At 40.2% G+C, this 18,727-nt stretch overlaps 1 protein-coding gene across 2 annotated transcripts in view; it reads right to left on the bottom strand.

The window, feature by feature from the left end:
* LOC131685117 (hemicentin-1-like) overlaps positions 1–18,727 on the bottom strand; it is a 574,669-nt gene that overhangs the window by 166,522 nt on the left and 389,420 nt on the right. The window lies entirely within an intron of this gene.

Genomic DNA, 18,727 nt, shown 5'->3' with positions numbered 1-18,727 from the left:
TCCGTCGTCCTTCTCGTGTTTTCTTCGGTAGATTTCGTATCTGTTGGATATTGGCATATATAGAAAAGAGTATGAGGATATGTGGTTCAATCTTTTGGTATTTCCCAGCCATGAACGTACGTTATATAAATTAGTGAACGATTTCTTCACGCCGGAATTCAACCCAAGTGGAATGATGAATATGATATCCTAATATTATGCTCACTTCAAGCCATTTGACATGGGAAGCACTCTTTGCTACACCTAAAACAGATTCCTTTTGCCGTAATAAATTGTTATATCATTTATTGATTTAACTGTTATGTGTCCAACAAAAAAAACACCTTTAACAGGCCAACGTGGGTACCCACAAACTGAAATGCTCATAACTATGGCTTCCTTTATCCGATTTGGACACTTTTAGATTTTTTGGATTCAGGAACTCGTCTACTTTTTGATTTGTAAAATTGAACTGGATGAATTGATCTGGTGCTTTGTAATGCGGATTTTCCGGGGTAATGTTCCAGTACTAGGGCATGATTTGTAAATTTTAATAATGTCCTAGCAATATGAGTATCAAAACTCTTCAGATTGTCTCGGAAGTCAGTTATTTATTGTTACGGGACCCTATGGCAATTTGAAAAATGGAATTGGAATGAAATGGCCACTCACGGCCCCACACGGCTCCGGAATGTCCGTTCCGGGGTCAAATCACCAAATGGTTCCTAAACCACGAGATACAGCCTACTGATGCAATTTTGATACCCATATTGCTAGTATTCCATTAAAGTTCACAAATAGTATCCTAGTACTGGCACCTGCTTCCGGAAATCCGGATTCCCGGGAACCGAATGAAGTAACCCGATTCATTTTTACCAAGTCCCAAAAGCATCAAAATCGGTTGGAAATTACCTTAGTTATTGGTGTGTCAGTTTTGTGGGTACCCGGGTACCCACGTCGGCTTGTTACGTAGTAAAAATATTCAGGAGCCCCTCCTATCTCCCCCCTTACTATATCAACAATATTATTAACCCAAAAGCTTGACTTAGTGAAGTTCTAAGATATCACAAAGTTTCAATTTCCAGCTATGGATAAAACATAGGAATTTCATTAATTGATACCTAAAAAGGTACCCGGGTACCACGTCGGATGCATAACGGTTAAGCTTGATGTAAACTACCTGGGATAGAGGCTGTTGTACAAACAGGCCCAATCAAAACAACTACATCAAATTACCATCTGCTTTGAGCATGCATATAAATTCTCGAGCCGCCAATACTACAGAAGACCCGACTTAATAAACAGTTTACAGCTGAAGTAGTATTCGCAAAGCATTGGTATTTTCCTTCGCGGAAGGGGTGTTTGTGTAAAATATTTGAAACAATTTATTTCTTCAAACAAAATTGATAGTAGCACTGGCGGCTCAAAAAATTCTAATAAAAAAGCGTGATTTTTTTTTTAATAAATAGCCGGCAGAACACTTTTTTCCCGAGTGGATGGTAAGCGTTGGAATGATTTCTCTCCATAGTAACAAAAGTTTAGACATGGTGTGTGTAAGTGAAAATGAAAATTCCCACATCTATCCACTTGAAAGGGCGATTTGCTTAGGTAGGTCCGAATAGCCCCGGGTTCCCCTATTCATCTAATACAACTAAGTGGTCTACTGCAGGACCAAGCCAAAATAAACCATTTAATATCATCGATATGTGCGTCGTTTAACTAAATAACACTGGCCATGTACGAAGAAGTATCTCGTCTACATACCCGCCCGGAAGGTAGAGATTGATGGTGTAGTCTCCAACAGGGGCCTTAATTGCGAAGTATGGGATTGGTTCCTTCAAAAATCTTTGCGTCAATCAGTAAAAATTTTGGTTTGCAAGCAATTGCGTTCGGCAAAAATGGAGGAGTATATGAAAACAGTTTATATTCCACCTAGGGTTGGGAGTAGGGTTCGTCGCGGTGCGGATGTGGGCGGTAAATGGATTGTCCGCACCGCAACCGCAAAAAAATATCAAAACCGCACCGCTTACCGCAACCGCACTTTATTTACCGCACCGCACCGCGCGGTAATGCGGTAAATGCGGTAAATTTTTATATTTTTAAAAATTGTGATGAAAAATTGTTCATTTGTATAACCATATATAATAAAATTTTATTCTTATTTACACGAAATTTAACTTTAAGAGACTCCTCAGAATGTAATGTTTAAGAAAAAATCAACTTTTGCATTTTCTATTAATAAAACTCCGTGCATTTAAAATGCAAGCATTATACATTCAAAAACGTTGTGCTGCAGTAATAGGAAAACTTTTATTTTAGCAACCCTCCAGCTAATTGAAAAAATGTAATGAAAATGTAATAAAAATGTAATAAGAAATGAAGTATTTTTTTCTTTAAATTGTCATATTTTCAATGTGTTTGACATATGAAAATTAAATGGATGATTTTCGCATTTACGTAGTAAAAACTACTTTTCATTCTTAAAGGAATTTCAACAAAAAATTTAAAGTCGAAATACCAGTGCTTCTATATAGTAGCGCATATATTCCAATACAGTGAAATAAAAACATTGTATTTCATCAATAAGAACGACGCCATATTTGACGAAAAAAATTGCTCTATACATTACATCTAATCAGGAGTCCAGTCCACAGTGGCACGACTTAGAACAAAAGGTGGACTAAAGTCAAAACTTTTCCGTACCGGTTCGTATAGGACGTTTTTATGTAATTTTGGTACGCTGAATTCGTTTTCGATATTAAAACATTTCAAAAATGAACATTTATTATTCATTAGGGTGTCTCAAAATTTTTTTTTTCTAAATCGTTCTTAAAATTTGTGTATATTAATTTTCGTGTGCTAAATCGTTTTTGATATTAACATTTGCAAAAAATTTCATTATACATTAGGGTGGCTCAAAAATAATTATTTTGTTGTGAAGGATCAAACATTTTTTAGACATTTTTGTGCGCTGAATTCCTATGTTGGTTATAGAAAATAGAAATTAAGTTTACTACTTATTAGAGTGGCTCAAAAGTAAATATTTTGTCTTTTATAAAGATTTCTTTCAATTGTAATTTTGGAATTTATTTTCCGTATTAAAACGAATTGATTCTCATTATGTGTCTTTAGAAATGACTATATTATTTTTAAGGATCAAATAAGATGTGATCGACTAATTTTGGAATGTTTAATTCATTAGTGGGTTACTTGGTATGAAAACTACATTTTTTTTATTTTCAAAACAAAAATTTTGAGCGTCTTAGTGGAATATTGATTTACATTCACTAATCAACAAGATGGTCAACGATTTTGTTTTCGCAGGTGTGTTTTAAGTTGCTTAGATTGCTTATTTCATACCTTAAATTAAAATAAATCCAAAATCCTTTTTTCGCGTATATGGTTCGTTTAAAAATGGTCTTATTTTATTAAGATAATATCGCATACCCTTAAGCTATATCAGCACTATGCAAACTCGGAAAAAATAGTCTCACCAAATGACTAGAACTCAACTGTGTCCACTCAATTTGACAGTTATTGCGTAAGTTAGCAAAAATAGTTCATGAAACATTTTATGACACATTTGAGATGGTTGAAAATATTTACTGAATTTTAAACATTCTTAATTCCTTTACCACTTAAAAACCATACTTCCCATTCGGCTCCTTACTCTTGATCACTACTAAAACCCTTGTGGATCATGCTCTAAATGCTATTTGAAAGTTGTGCATAAATTAGTGTCATTATTCTAGTCATAAAGTGGATATTAAAATTAAATATCAGTAATAACCATGCGTCTCCATTCACAGTTTTTTCAAATTTTGACTGCTCATCGCAAGTTTTCGCAAAACTAGCATAGGCTCATTTTAAAGAGAAAATGAAAAGCTTTCGAATGAGCATAGTGTGATCGCGGGCATTCACAGGCGTCGTTGTTGTTATCGCTTTAGAAGTTCGAATTCAATAGAAATTCATGACAAACAGTTATCTAAACACTAACTAAACCAATTAGTGACTTATTTTTGGCGATTTTACGATGTAATTTTATCACACGGATAATTTTGGTGAAGTAATGCAATTCATAAAATCAACCGTTTCTTTGAAAAACGAGAATAACCTATGTAGTTCCTATGGTCAAATAATGCAAAAAACACTTGAGTTATGCCCTTCAAAAAGCTGTCAAAAATTCATTTTGCATTCAAATCACCAAAAATCTCGCGAAAATGTCTCTGATGGCTCAGCTGATACGAGAAAAATACTAGTGAGAATATCGCAGAACCTTCATATATGGACTTAAGTCCGAGCTCGTCCCACTGTGCAGTCTCAACCGGTACAGAATTATTGAACATTAGAAAAACTGCTAAAAATGTATGATTTGTAACATACAGCAGAAATGTTATTAAAAATAGGGGGTTTTATGGACAAAATATCCCAAAACTCTAACTTCCGCATTTTTCAAGAAACATATGTATTTTCATTCAGAAATTAAGATAACTCCCTTTAAAAATATATGAAGTGTAATTTTTTAAAGGCTAGTTCTAGAAAGTTCTAGCATTTAATGTATTTTCCCATAATATTTTCTCAAAGAACCAATGGCAAAAACTTCAATTAAAGTGGACGGGAGTCAACCGATGTGGTATTTGGCAAAAATAGTTTCAAAAAAGCTACAAAATAGTCTTAACCCTCCAGCACACGCGCCGTTGTATTTTCCTTCCAAAACTCTAGCGAAATCTTCTTTCAGCAACAGCGGCTGCTCATTCGGGGAACCATTCGCGCGAGTGCTGAAGGGTTAACTGAAAAATATTAGGACTTAATTTGGTAGAAAACTATCGTAAATTTGAATGGAAGTACGCGAAAAAAAGTTATGTAGCAGAGAAAGAGTCCAATAAAATTAACTGCATTGACTCACATTGAATTCACACAGCAATCAAAGAAGATAGAAATACGATGTTGATGAACGAATGATAGAATAATCATCCTAATTCGGACCCCTCCTTATTTTGGACGATTTAATACATTTGTATCCTTTACTTCCAATTACTTCAAATTCGTTTGGTTTGATGAAGATAATTATATTCTTTGGGTTGTGTTTAAGTCCCAGCATAATTAGTTTATCTCTAATTTCTCCAAATATTCAAAATTCACAGTTGAAAAATTGATATCGGAAACGATTCCTAACTCAACAATTTCCAACAGAAATCGGAAGAAGTGATGCACTTTTAAATTGAATTTAAGAGTAAAAATTTATTGTTTTTAAATGACCTAATAATTTTGTCTCTATCTTCTATTTTATGTATTTGAAATGGTTAGTTTGTGAAGTCTTACTTAGAAGTATAAAATAACTAGTGTCCAAAATATGTCGTAAAAATAATAGCGTCAAAATATTTCGGACACAGCTAGATTTTCTTTCGTAATAGCAGTCCGTTTATCAATTTAGAATAACCGAAATTATCACTTCATCAATTTTTTTTTTTTTGCGGTGCGGTTGCGGTAAAACCGCGCGGTAAAAGCTCTTTCCCGCACCGCATCCGCGGGAAAAAGTGTCTTACCGCACCGCAGATTTTGCGGTGCGGGTGCGGTAAATACCGCGCGGTTGCGGTAATTACCGCAACCGCGACGAACCCTAGTTGGGAGTACCGGTTTTACCGTTACCAAAAACTGATAAAGCCGTCCAAATATCCAATATCGAAACATCGGCTTTTTAAGACTAAAAAACCGATATTTTTGCTAGGAAGAACTTTTCAAAACTTAAAGCTTTCGAAACATTCAAAAACTGTTTTACTTGATAATGTTCTTAAATGAGCGAACGAAAATAAAAGTCGCAAGAACAGAACATGCTTCGTAAAACCCGTTTCAAATATATTAGAATATAAAAACCGGATATAAACTTCCAGTATAAAAATAGGACAGGGACCTTCCTTTGGAACACTTTATAAGCGGTGGAATAGAGCTTAGTATAACAAACAAAAGCACCTTCATATGAAACAGTGCGTATCAACTTATGCTGGAATAAGTAAATCTGCAAGACAAAATTGATTAATTCCACATTTACACATTAGGGCATCGCAAAAAAAAAATTCGAATCCTCAAAGGCGCCCCTTCTCATATTGTGACAAATGTCAAAGTAAGCTCAGATGCCAAATTTCACATCATTTGGACAATTCTAGACTCCCGCCCACTTCTCTTGAAATTTTTGAAATTGGTGCTATGGGAAAATATGGAGGAAAAAGATATTGAATGCTATAACTTTTGAAGTAGCAATCAGAAAATTACCATTTATATCTTTTTTTAAATGAAATAACCTTAATATTAGAATGGAGATATTTCTGTTTCTATAAAAATACGGGAAAATGGGGTACTGGGCCATTTTGAGCCCAAAATCTCCTATTTTTCCTTGGTGCAAACCATACATATTTTGCAGTTTTTCTAATGTGAAAAAATCTCAGAAATCGAACGAAACCTTTTTGACCTTTGTCCAAATACGAGAAGTTAGGGTTATAGGGCTTTTCGTCATCCATATTAAATTTTATCATTTTCTCGTACATATATCTCTATTTTTCTTCATTTAATTTTCATAAATTGTACCGTGTTGAACGTGGAAAATCCTTTGAAACAAAATAAAAATAGATTCGTTTCCGGTAAAATTCAGAAACATCAAATTATCTGACATATAGTTTCGATATTACATTTTTATCATAAAATCGCACATATCAACCCCATTTAACAACAAAATTCTTATTTAAATTACTACTTATAGTGAAAATGCGATTAGGAATCACATAAGAAAAGTTTCATACCTGGAAAAACAGGTAAAGTTGAAGTATTAGGACATTTAGTGAAAAAAATGTGGTTTGCAGAGTTAATTTAAAAAAAATTGATGTTTTTGAATTTTAACGCAAACGGATATATTTTTGTTGTATTCCTAAGAATTTTCCACGCTCAACAAGGTACAATTTATTAAAATTAAATGAAGAGTAATAGAGATATATGCACGAGAAAACGATAAAAATTAATATAAATTTCAAAAAGCCCTATAAACCCAACTTCTCGTATTCGGACAAAGGTCCAATAGATTCCGTTCGATTCCTGAGATTTTTTCGCATCAGATAAACTGCAAAATATATATGGTTTGCATCACGGAGCAGAAAAATTTTAAAAATAGGGGATTTCGGGGCCAAAATGACCCAGTACCCCACTTTTCCGTATTTCTAAAGGAATAGGAATATCTCCATTCCAATACTAAGGTTATTTGCTTTTAAAAAGAGGCATAAATTGTAATTTTCTGATTGCTACTTAAAAAGTTATAGCATTTAATATATTTTTCCTCCACATTTTCCCATAGAACCAATTTCAAAAATTTCAAGCGAAGTGGGCGGGAGTCTAGAATTGTCCAAATGATGTGAAATTTGGCATCTGAGCTTACTTTGATATTTTTCACAATATAAGAAATTTTTTACAATGCCCTATTCCACATAATTCGCTACTGTCATAGAACTCTGTTAATAAATTCGTCAGTTTTAATAAAGAAAAGACGCTACACCAATTTTTTTATCAGACGTTTCCATCGATATTGAAACAAGATAAGTTAACCGTTATGTGTCCAACAAAAAAAAACCTTTAAAAGGGAGACGAGGGTACCCGGGTACCCACAAATTTAAAATCTTATAACTTTGGCTTTCTTTAACCGATTTGAACACTATTAGATGTTTTGGATTCAAGAGCTCGTCCACTTTTTGATTCTGTGAAATTGAAGATGAATAGATTTGCTTCTTGGTAATCCAGAGTTTCCGAAGTAATGTTCTGGTACTAGGTTATGATTTGTAAATTTTAATTATGTCCAAGCAATATGAGTATAAAAGCTCTTCAAATTGTATCAGAAGTCTGTTGTTCATTGTCACGGAACCATATGGCAATTAGACTTCTGAATGGCCACTCACGGCTCCACGTGAACCTGCTCCTGAATGTCCGTTCCGGGGTCAAATCACCAGACGGTTTCAAAACCACGAGATACAGCCTACTGAAGCAATTCCAAGAATTTGGATGCCCATATTACCAGTATTCCATTGAAATTCACAAATAGTATCCCAACACTGGAACATGCTTCAGGAAATCCGGGTCCCCGAAAACCGAATAAAGCAACCCGATTTATTTTTACCAAGTCTAAAAGCCATTAAGCTGTGGTATAATGTTTGAAACACGGCTGTATACCGAAATAAGAGAAGGATTTTCGACGCATCCTCCTACTAACCCCCCCCCCTCTCCCCGGCTCCACTTCCAAACCCATTCCACCAACATTTCAAATATTGAATCGCATGAAGATAACATTGAACTCATGTTGATTAAGTTAATTGAATATTATCCCGAGGCTAGTTGGTGGTTGGGGTAAATTGGCGGAATCCCTTTGTCTTCGTTTCTATTAGACATATACTGCCTATAATCGCAAGTTAGTCACATGTGGATATGGAATCCCATAGAACATGGGACAGACTTGCGATTATGGGTAGTATAGCGCTGTCTCTCATTGTGTAGCTCAAGTTATGTGAAACCTATTATCCAATGTGTTTTCGTTAAAAACATTTTGTTTTGTAAAAGTTGTGGGCGATATTGTGTTTTCGAGCATACCAAGTATTTTTTTAAAATTTTAAACACATTCTCAATTGATTTTATTTTTCGATAATGCGTAAAAAGAGCTTTCGGTATCCGTATAGATATTAAATCTATCCATTAACTAAAGTTATTTTTTAAATAGTTTTTTTTGTGAAATATGCGGTTGAAGTAAGTTGGCGGTGACGCCCGCGGGGCAAGTTGGCGCTACTATTTACAGTGCAAATATAGTCATCAAATATTTTTATTTTTGGAATTCACTCCAAAGAAAAACTTTGTGTATCTCGTCAATTCAGGGGATGTTTACTTCGGCCAATCGCCTGAAGAATTTCAAAAATATGCTTTTGAATATGGTATACGCGTCAAAGTAAAATGCCGGGGTATTGAGACTGAAATATATTGGCAATTGTTGATTAATATACAATTTTATTGAAAAGACATTCAGCACGAAACTTTGATATAATTGAATCTCCATTTTCTGGCGTATTTATACATACCGCCGGGGCCGGGGAAAATTGGCGGTCACACATTTTTGTCTATAAAACAAAGACAATGCAACAAACACTGTGATAAAATTCAGGGATGTTGGCTACAGCCGCATGTTCTATTTTGCAAGATCTACATCAAAGAGGTAAAAAATGGAAACTGAAAACACCACATACTAGCCCCGGTCTTCCCTATAATTTTTTGTTTAAAGTGAGTCTGCGTCTACTTTCGTGGTAGTCTTGGGATACTAAGTGAAATAAGAATGTAATAGACATTTCCACAATTCTATTGAACAAAACCAGCTAATGAATCATAGCTTGGATAAATGAAAAAGGCGCAATTGCACCACTAGGTGGATTAAAACAGGTTTTTACTTGATAATATTCCTAATTAAGGTTCCATTTGCAGTAAGCTCAAAAAAGGTGATACGGATCCATCACCGTGGTTCGGGCACCGTTACACCTGGGATTCAGCTAAAGGATCAAACCTCTACCAGACGGTCGGCCGAGGAACCAGAGCTGACCTTCCGTCCGAGCTGGTAAAACTGGACACCGACCTGATCGTCGTCCATATACATCCCCCAAGAAGTAAAAGACGTCGGAAACAAATTGCGGAATCTGTTCAAGCAACTGCAGATTCCGTTCATACTAATGGGTGACTTCAACGCGCATCACACAGTGTGGGGATAAAAAAGGTGGTTCCATCTCGGCAACGCCATTATCGATGCAATTGAAGACAGTGATGCCGTGACGCTAAACGATGGCAGTATAACCTTTCTCCGGGGCCGATCCACATCCGCCATAGACTTAACTATATGCTCTAGCTCCATCGCCGGAGCCTGCGGATGGTCGGTCCTAGCCGACATTGGGAACAGTGATCATCTTCCTATCACAATCTCTCATGGTCGATTGCCCCCATTAACGTCGCGACGCCACCGTTGGATCTACGATCGAGCGGATTGGCCCACCTACGAAGACAACATTTCGGACGCCCTCGATCGAGACCGCAATTACTCCCCAGAGGAACTCGTAGAAGTTATGACTCAGGCCGCAAAATCATGCATCCCGCGAACTAGCGGAGCACCACCAAACCGGGCGATTCACTGATGGAACCCAGAAGTAGTGAAGGCAATCAAAGATCGACGAAAAACTCTTCGAGCTCTTAAAAATACTCCCCCTGACAATCATCAATGGGATGAGCGATCGGCGGTCTTTCGACATTTTAGGAATCAGGCCAGACAAGCCATCGCGAAAGCCAAGGAGGCCAGCTGGACAGCCTTCCTGGGCGGGATAAGTTCCGAGTCGTCGACTGCGGCACTGTGGAGAAGGGTAAATGCCCTTAGTGGCAAAAGAAGACAAAACGGTTTTGCACTATTGCTCAATGGTACCACGACAGTTGAACCTTCCGATATTGCAAACGAAATCGGGAAACACTTCGGATTGATCTCGGGGGACTCTTCCCTCCCACCCTCCTTTCTCAAAACGAAGACGGCCACAGAAGCTACTCCTACAATCTTCACGCCAGATGCGAGTCAAAATTACAACATATCTTTCTCCGGGGTGGAACTTGCCATTGCACTAAGCACACCAAAAGACAACTCTGCCGGACTCGACGACGTCGGTTATCCCCTGTTAAGACATCTACCTCTAGTTGCCAAGCGAGCGCTACTAGACGGATTCAACAGGAACTGGGGAGGCGAGCCTCTACCAGACAACTGGAGAACCGCCCTCATGATCCCCATCCCGAAGAAATGCGAAGGAACCAGAAGCCCGAATGACTTTCGACCTATCAGTCTCCTCCCCTGCATTGGGAAAACGATGGAAAAAATGATGAACAGACGCCTGTTAACCCTCCTCGAGGAACAAGATCATCTTGATCGTCGGCAGTTCGCTTTCCGAAAGGGACTCGGTACAAGTGTTCATCTAGGCTGCCTCGGCGAAATTTTAAGCGACGCCATAGCCAACGACCTTCATGCGGACATTGCCATCCTTGATCTCGCCAAGGCATACAACACGGTATGGCGCGAAGGAGTGCTTCGCCAGCTGCATCAATGGGGTATCCGCGGAAACCTTGGCTGCTTCATAAAACAATACCTTAGTGATCGAAGCTTCAGGGTGGGTATCGGAGGAAACCAATCGGACCTATTTTGGGAGGCAAACGGGGCCCCAAGGATCGGCGCTGGCAGTTACACTATTCCTAGTCAGCATGAACTCCCTCTTTGCCATGCTCCCGAAAGGCATATTCGTATTCATGTACGCAGACGACGTGATTCTTGTAGCGATCGGGAAAACGACCGGCCGCACCAGCTTGAAGCTGCAGGCTGCCGTAAACGCCGTTGGTCGGTGGGCCAACTCGGTCGATTCCTCCCCGGGCGCCAGAGCCAAATTTCTACAGATGGTCGAACAAAAATACTCAAACCATCTGCACATCTACACCGACGGCTCGAAACTTGGCGAGGGGGCGGGCGCGGGTGTGAGCGGAATCGGAGCGGGCCTCGCCCGTCGTCTACTCTCCGTGTGTTCCGTGTTCTCCGCGGAAGCCGCCGCCATCGTCATTGCGATTACCAACAAACCTGAAGGCACACCTACAGTGATCTTCTCCGATTCCCTCTCAGTCATCAAAGCGCTGGAATCAGGGGAGTCCAAGCACCCCTATGTCCAAGCCATAGAAAAATCCTGTGACTCATTAACTACCATATGCTGGACACAACGGAATCCGCAGTAACGAGGATGCTGACCACTTGGCCGCGCTCGGTCGACACTCTCGCGTCCTGTTCTCTAATGAGGTACCGTCATCCGACATCATCAGGGAGTTCAAGACGAAGACCTCTGAGCACTTCATCACTCACTGGAGGACTCTCCGAGGCTACCCTCAGAAGGCAAAGGGAGACCTCGAAAAGTGGACAGACCGCGAAAACCGAGTTGAACAAAGAGCGTTATCCCGCCTCCGCGAGGGACATACGAGGCTCACCCATGTCCACACCATTACCCGCGTCGACCCTCCAATATGTACATCTTGCAGCACTAGACTCACGGTGGAGCACCTACTAATAAACTGCAGGGAGTTCAACAACGTACGGCAACATCACAACTTGCCCTCCTCGATTCGAGAAACACTGGCAAACGACCCATTGCACGAAGAGGCACTACTTGCCTTCCTGAAAGATGCCAATCTTCTCGAATCTCTCTAAGACGGACCGCGAACCGGCTAACTTCACACCATCCTCTACTGCAACCACTACTACTACTGCTCAGCGGGCCCTGCGCCACCGCCCGGACCGGGTGATGGGGAGGTTCTCCCGCGGCTCTTCTACAACCGCAATCTGTCAGCCCAATTACTACCACCGCCCAGCGGGCCCTCCGCCACACCCGAACCGGGTGCTGGGGAGGTTCTCCCGCGGCCCCTCTACAATCGAAATCCGTCATGCCAACTACTACCACCGCCCAGCGGGCCCTCCGCCACCGCCCGAACCGGGTGCTGGGGAGGTTCTCCCGCGGCCCTTCTAAACCGCTATTCGTCAGCCCAATTGCTATCAACGCCCTTCGCCACACCCGGACCGGGTGCTGAGGAGGTTCTCCCGCGGCCCTTCGACTGCGACAATCTGCCAGCTCATCAATCACGAACGCTCAGCGGGCCTTCCGCCACATCCGAACCGGGTGCTGGGGAGGTCTCTCGACTAACCGCAAATAAACAAGTCACCCACCACCATCGTTCAGTGGGTCCACCGACATACCAAAACCGTGCGCTGGGGAGGCTCTCCCGCGGTCCTGGCAAGCTGCCTTCATTCCGGAGCTCAACACCTCATCAATCCAATAGCCAATTGATCTCAAAGAAGAAAAACTAAATCAGTGAAATGTATTGCAACTATCTCCTTTCTTATGGCGAATGACCCTGTGCGGTTAAAGCCAAACAAATAAATAATAAATAAAGGCGTTTCTAGAACAACCGTGCCCAGTGATTTCGAAAAATCTCACATGGCAGCTATTCAGCGCAATGAGTCTTTTTCATGTGATCTTTGTGAATCCGACTACGGAACCTCATATCATCTGATATGCAACTGCCCAGCGGTAGCGCAATTGCGATTTCGAGTCTTCGGCCGTCCTTATATAGACGAAGACGGCTCAAACTCAGAGACATACTAAAGTTTCTTATCCAATGTGGTAAAGAGCTTTAGGCTTATTCGCTGGCAAGTTGAACTACTTGTGAGTTTAACTTACCTGTTGTTTATTTCTGTTTTTGGGCTGTTATTTTTCCCACCCTTCCAATTCTACTTCCCCACACCTCCTTATCCTTTCCTTCCGCTCGGGAAATGGGTGAAAACACACGGCAAGGCACAAATCCCCGACTACATACGGGGAACATGCCATTTGAGCCAATATATTCAGATTCCTGATTCCTGATAGTTTGGCAGTTTTGCGCGTTGTTGCTTTATGCTAATAGAAACGGTCGACTGTATTTTTTTTTATTAAAAACGGTACGGTTCGTACCATTTCGAAATTTCCAAACCGATTCCAATAGTTTCCAACAAACGATAGTTGCGTATCAGCTAATCGATGCTTCAGATGCGCTCTTTCTCTCTCTACGCCAATTTGGACAGCTCGCTTCAGATGATGCAATTAAAATGTATGCACTGGAAACATGTCTATCCTCATCACGGAGAGCAAAATCAATACTTTTGTCTTTCAACTATGCTGCCATCATCGTCCGGCAGAACATTCGCTTTCCGCCATTCGATGCCGACGAATACTGCACTAGAGTTCCTGTGCGAAGATCAACGCCGCAAGCACTGCCAGGTATGAATAGTGGTCGCTCCACATTTTGATTCGACAGCATATAGCTCCAGTGCGAAAACCATTCCTGAACCAGCGCGCGTCAGCCAGGCCCCGAAAAGTGATCTCGCACAGTGTACGACGTGTGGAGCGGGTTGCGAAAACACAAAAGTTGATGGCCGAAAAAATGCCGTCGCACCGGAACAAAATCATCAGCCAGCGACAATGATGACGATAAACGAATCCGACCCGGAAGCAGCATCGCTTGAGTGACCATTGCCGACCGTGCGAACGGGAACGGGAGAGAAATTTTCGTGGCGGCACTCGAAAAAGTTTGTTGCAAACTTTGTGCTAGAAAAGAAAATGTGTACAATCCAAACAGGTCCGATCCTTGTCCACCATGAATAAAGCCATCGATGATTCATTAGCAAACGGATGGAACACATGTTTTTCTTTCGGTGTCGGGGGGAAAACTCATCCAACAGGTTCATTAGCGTCGAAAATGCAATCAGTGCAACTAACGGCTATTTTTGAGTCATAGCCCCGGGACGAAATTTGAAACCATCGAAATTGGCATCGGAATATGTGTGCGCTGTGTTCTCGGAACGTGTACTTGCCACACGACACGAGACGGGTATTGTTTAAGTTTGATGGGATAGCGTTGCTTCCAGGTACAGAAGAGGCGAAAACTGACATTTTCGTTTCCATGTAATACTATTTCAGGGACCAACATCAATATCGGTGCAAATTTTTCAACGTGAAATTTTCGATAGAAATGCTCGAATGTGATTCGTTACAATGATAGTTGCTCCGAATTAACCTTACTAGGAACATTCCTCAACTAAAATCGGGTTGTCTGAATTTGTACTTTGGACAAGCTGATTTGAGGTAATTGTGTCTGATTATAGTTCAACACTTCGGGTAACTAGCTTTCGTGAATTGCAACCCTACTAATTCGACTTCTTCGTTCTAGTTGATGACCTTGATGTACTTGATAGTTGACTGAATTACACCTGCACCACTAATTAAGAGTGTTAGTACTTAGCCTGACAACCTATATATAAAATTTATGTAGACAAAACACGTTCCCAACTCACCCAAAGCCGTGTCCGCCTCTGCCAGTCAACCTGAAGAGGCGTGAAAAACATGTTGTTGGACAAGCACTGCCTACACTGTCCGTAGCGACTGCCTGCAGCCCATCCCCGGAAGCGGGAGCGGAAAGCAACTTTGCTGTCATTCACGCCCGATGCCTGCCGCCCGGACAACCGGTCCGAGGGTGACGAATCTTGTTTTCCAATGTTTTCCCTCTCGCCACACACACCGTCAATGGTCGACGCTCCTTCTGCAATGGGGGCGACCATCGGAAACAACTGGACAGTGCTGCTGCTCTGAAACGTTTCTGTCGTGGCGTGATAATCTGAATGTTTATTCAGTTGCGACAAATTTTATTAGTGTTTCAACCAGATACAGGATTGACTTGCTTCGGTTCAACACTGGCAACTTTCATCGCTTGCTCCCCCACTGCTTTTTCGAGATGGGCACGTCGGGCTGGGGCAGAGTGGGAAGTGCGTCCTTGAGCACGGGGATGAGAGAGTAATGCAACAGAAAAAAAAAATACACAGGCGACTAGAAGCGAAATCCCTCTGCCGCAGCAAAGTTGTAAAATTGGATTGATAAAAGTTTTATGATCCTGCGCTGCCGGGCCGGAGATTGGCGCAGAGCGTTGTAATAGGGTTCATTTAATAAAAGCGATATTTAGTTTAATTGGCGCCGAATTGAGTTGCCAAAGTGCCCTGATTGAACGCGCTGCTGCTCTTGCTTTCGGTTAAAGCATCTCTCCATTGCGGCAATTGGATTTGATTGTTGTTTTAGTGTTTTGATGTCAGCAGTTTGGGAGCCGGAGTAGATAACGGCAGAAGGAAGTGCTTGGGAGTGATGTTTCCGATGACAGAAACGGCACAATATCGAGCACTTGAAATCTTGCAATGATCTTCATTAGCTATTTGGAATTTTGGAAAATTTGGCACGAGAAAATTATTATTACATTGTACATCCAATAATGTGCTCTGTTTAGATATTTCCTACAGCTAAGATTTTCTCTACTGTGCTGACCTAGCGGTGAAAATGCGAAAGAGTGGGACATATTGGTCCGGTATCTAGACCGAGTTTTCAAAAATTTTGGGCAGCATTCTTTAACTGGCTTCAAATACCACTGAATTGTAAAATAGAATGGATCCTAGTACTATGCAGGAGTACGTTGGGCGGATTGCATTAAACGGCTTTTCAGCATGAATCAGCTAAAAGCTGTGGAGCTTTATTAATTAAATATTTAATGATACTTATATTGCTACTTACATCGGTTCAATACATAATCCTTCTTGTTCCCAACAATTCCATAGTAATTCTTCAAAAGGGCTAATGAGACTTTTGTAAACAAACTTATGTCGCTCATTATTCCGCTACCGAGTTGAATTTCATGAAAAATACACATGAATCAACATCTTTATCCTTGGTAGAATCAATTTCAAATGTTTTCTGTGTTGAAATGATAACAAATTAGGAGAAATCAGCAAAACAAAAGTTTGTTTACAAATCTGATTAGCCCTATTCAAATGTTGATATGGAATTGTGCCGGTAGAATATTACCGCGTTTAGAGCTATAATTTGAATCGAAATGTTAATTTTCAGGGCGAACAAAGTTACGCCACGTATGCCCTAACCTTAAACTTGTACAATCCGACTCCGTACATTCCGACCGAGCGTTATTCTTGTGCTCCTATCCAGTGCTGCATTCGGTAACCGTAAACAGAAAACCTTTCTACACGGTCGCAAGTACTCATATTCGACTCTCTTTCCGTATAAGTTCTCACATTGTGACAGCAACATATAGTGTCAGTCACACAACGTGAGTGCCTTTGCGAAAAAAAAGTTCTGTCTTTTCGCTCTTTTGTTCACTCAGTTTGACTGAAGCCTCTCGATGACAGTCAGTTTTGAAAATTATTGTCATTAAGCCTAGCAAAGGAAATTTTAAATTCTGCACGATGCAAGTCTTGAATTCAATATTACAGTTCAAATACATTACCTACACGGTTAAATAAAACAACCTGCAGAATAAGTTCTTTTAACTTACTTTGGAGTTGTGCGTCTCTTTCGCACTTATTAGTGTTGTCAAAAACAAAACGAGAGATTCGACTCAGTCGAGGTCTTCCGTGGAGGAAGGTACTTTTGAGTTGTTTGGGGTGAACTCAAAATTAGGTAAATTCAACTTAAATTGGAGTATAAAAAACCTATCAATGAGTTGTAATTTTTGCCGTGGTTAAATGGAAACTACCTTCAACACGGTTTACTTAATTTTAAGTTCCCCCACGATACCACGAGATTGAGTCAAAGGAACTCAATTTTAGGTAGTTTTTCGTTTCCGTGTATTAAACAATTGGTTTGGTTGCTAACCGAAAATTGGTTGAGAAATATTTCATTTTCATTTTCCGTCACCGTTTCGATAAAATTTGCGAGCCGCGTAAATTGCTCATGTAATGTCATATTTAATAATAAAACTTCTGTTTATTCGCAGTCTAGAGCACCCAATCACAGTAGGCAGGGTTAAAATGCAAGGAAATCAAAAGAAATATATGATGTGTTTTGATCATGTTGATGTGTTCGGTTAGTTAAAAATATGCTCTGTCTGTTGATAAATATTTTAGCAGTAAACCAGGTCAAAAAACAACATGGATTACTACCAGCATATAAGCTATAAGTATCCTTCAAGTTTAACTAACAGTATGTTACTGATTTCGATCAAATTTAAAGCAAGTGCAAAGAGTCAATAAACACTGTCTAGTGATTGAATCGTATATGGTTATTGTTTAGTGAATAAAAACTACGCTTGTTGAATTGGCGTTGTAGACAAAAAGGAAAGGGAAATTATCATTGTGCTGGCACTTGAATCGGCTGTCTGCGTCTTGTCAATTTTTTTATTTCTCTCTCCCTCGTCACTGTTGTTGGTACTCACTATGCTCAGTTTCGGTTGCAAGTTCTATCAACTGAAAAAGACGATCATTTTGATCTGTGACCGAAGCTTTGCGTACATTTTGAAGAAAAAGTGATAGTCATGATTTTGTGCAACTCTGCTCCTATCCTTTGTTAAGGGTTATAATTCAGGGTTAGCATTTAAAGAATTCCTCTCCGACGTAAGTTCTACTAACGGGATATAAATTTTTGTTTTTGATCTTCACGACTTCAATTTTCTTTTTATTTAAATTTCCAACAAATTTCATCTATTCCTTTTTCTTACCTTCCTCTCATCTCTACGTGACGTCTATCTTTTTCTATCCTACCATTTCAAACGGTCCTTTTTCCCTTTTCCTATCCTTCCATTTCAAACGGTCTTCACCACATCGAAGTTGTCATTCACCGACAGGTGCACGTTCAAGCAAGCAGAAAGTTAGCAAAAGTCTCGACAAACATATGATTACGGCCTAAAAGCCAACTGCCAAACCCACTTTGAATGGAAATTCCGGACAAACCGTTACATGCCAATCACAGATGTTGGTAGTAAACGAAAGAGAAAAGTTTTCTCTTTCATAAACTGTTGTGAACTGTGTTCAGCTAGTAATGGTTTGTCCGGAATTTCCATTAAAAGTGGATTTTGGCTTTTAGGCCGTAATCATATGTTTGTCGAGAAGTTGAGCAAAGCGAAATTGATGCTGGCAGAGTTTCTGCGAGCAATCTGCGCGATTTGTGCGAGAACTCTGGCAACGAATTCGCTCAAATGCAACAACCGTTTCTGACAGAAGCAGTTAAACCAACCGATGCTGCTCACTTTTATCCAGAATCCAGCCAGAAATGTATGGCCAAGATCTCTGCACGCTTCCTGCCACATCTTTGTCAGATGT

Source organism: Topomyia yanbarensis, chromosome 2 (genome assembly GCF_030247195.1).
Source record: "Topomyia yanbarensis strain Yona2022 chromosome 2, ASM3024719v1, whole genome shotgun sequence".
Taxonomy (NCBI): domain Eukaryota; kingdom Metazoa; phylum Arthropoda; class Insecta; order Diptera; family Culicidae; genus Topomyia; species Topomyia yanbarensis.
Note: the sequence above shows the minus strand (reverse complement) of the source record. Positions and strands in the feature narration are given on the sequence as shown.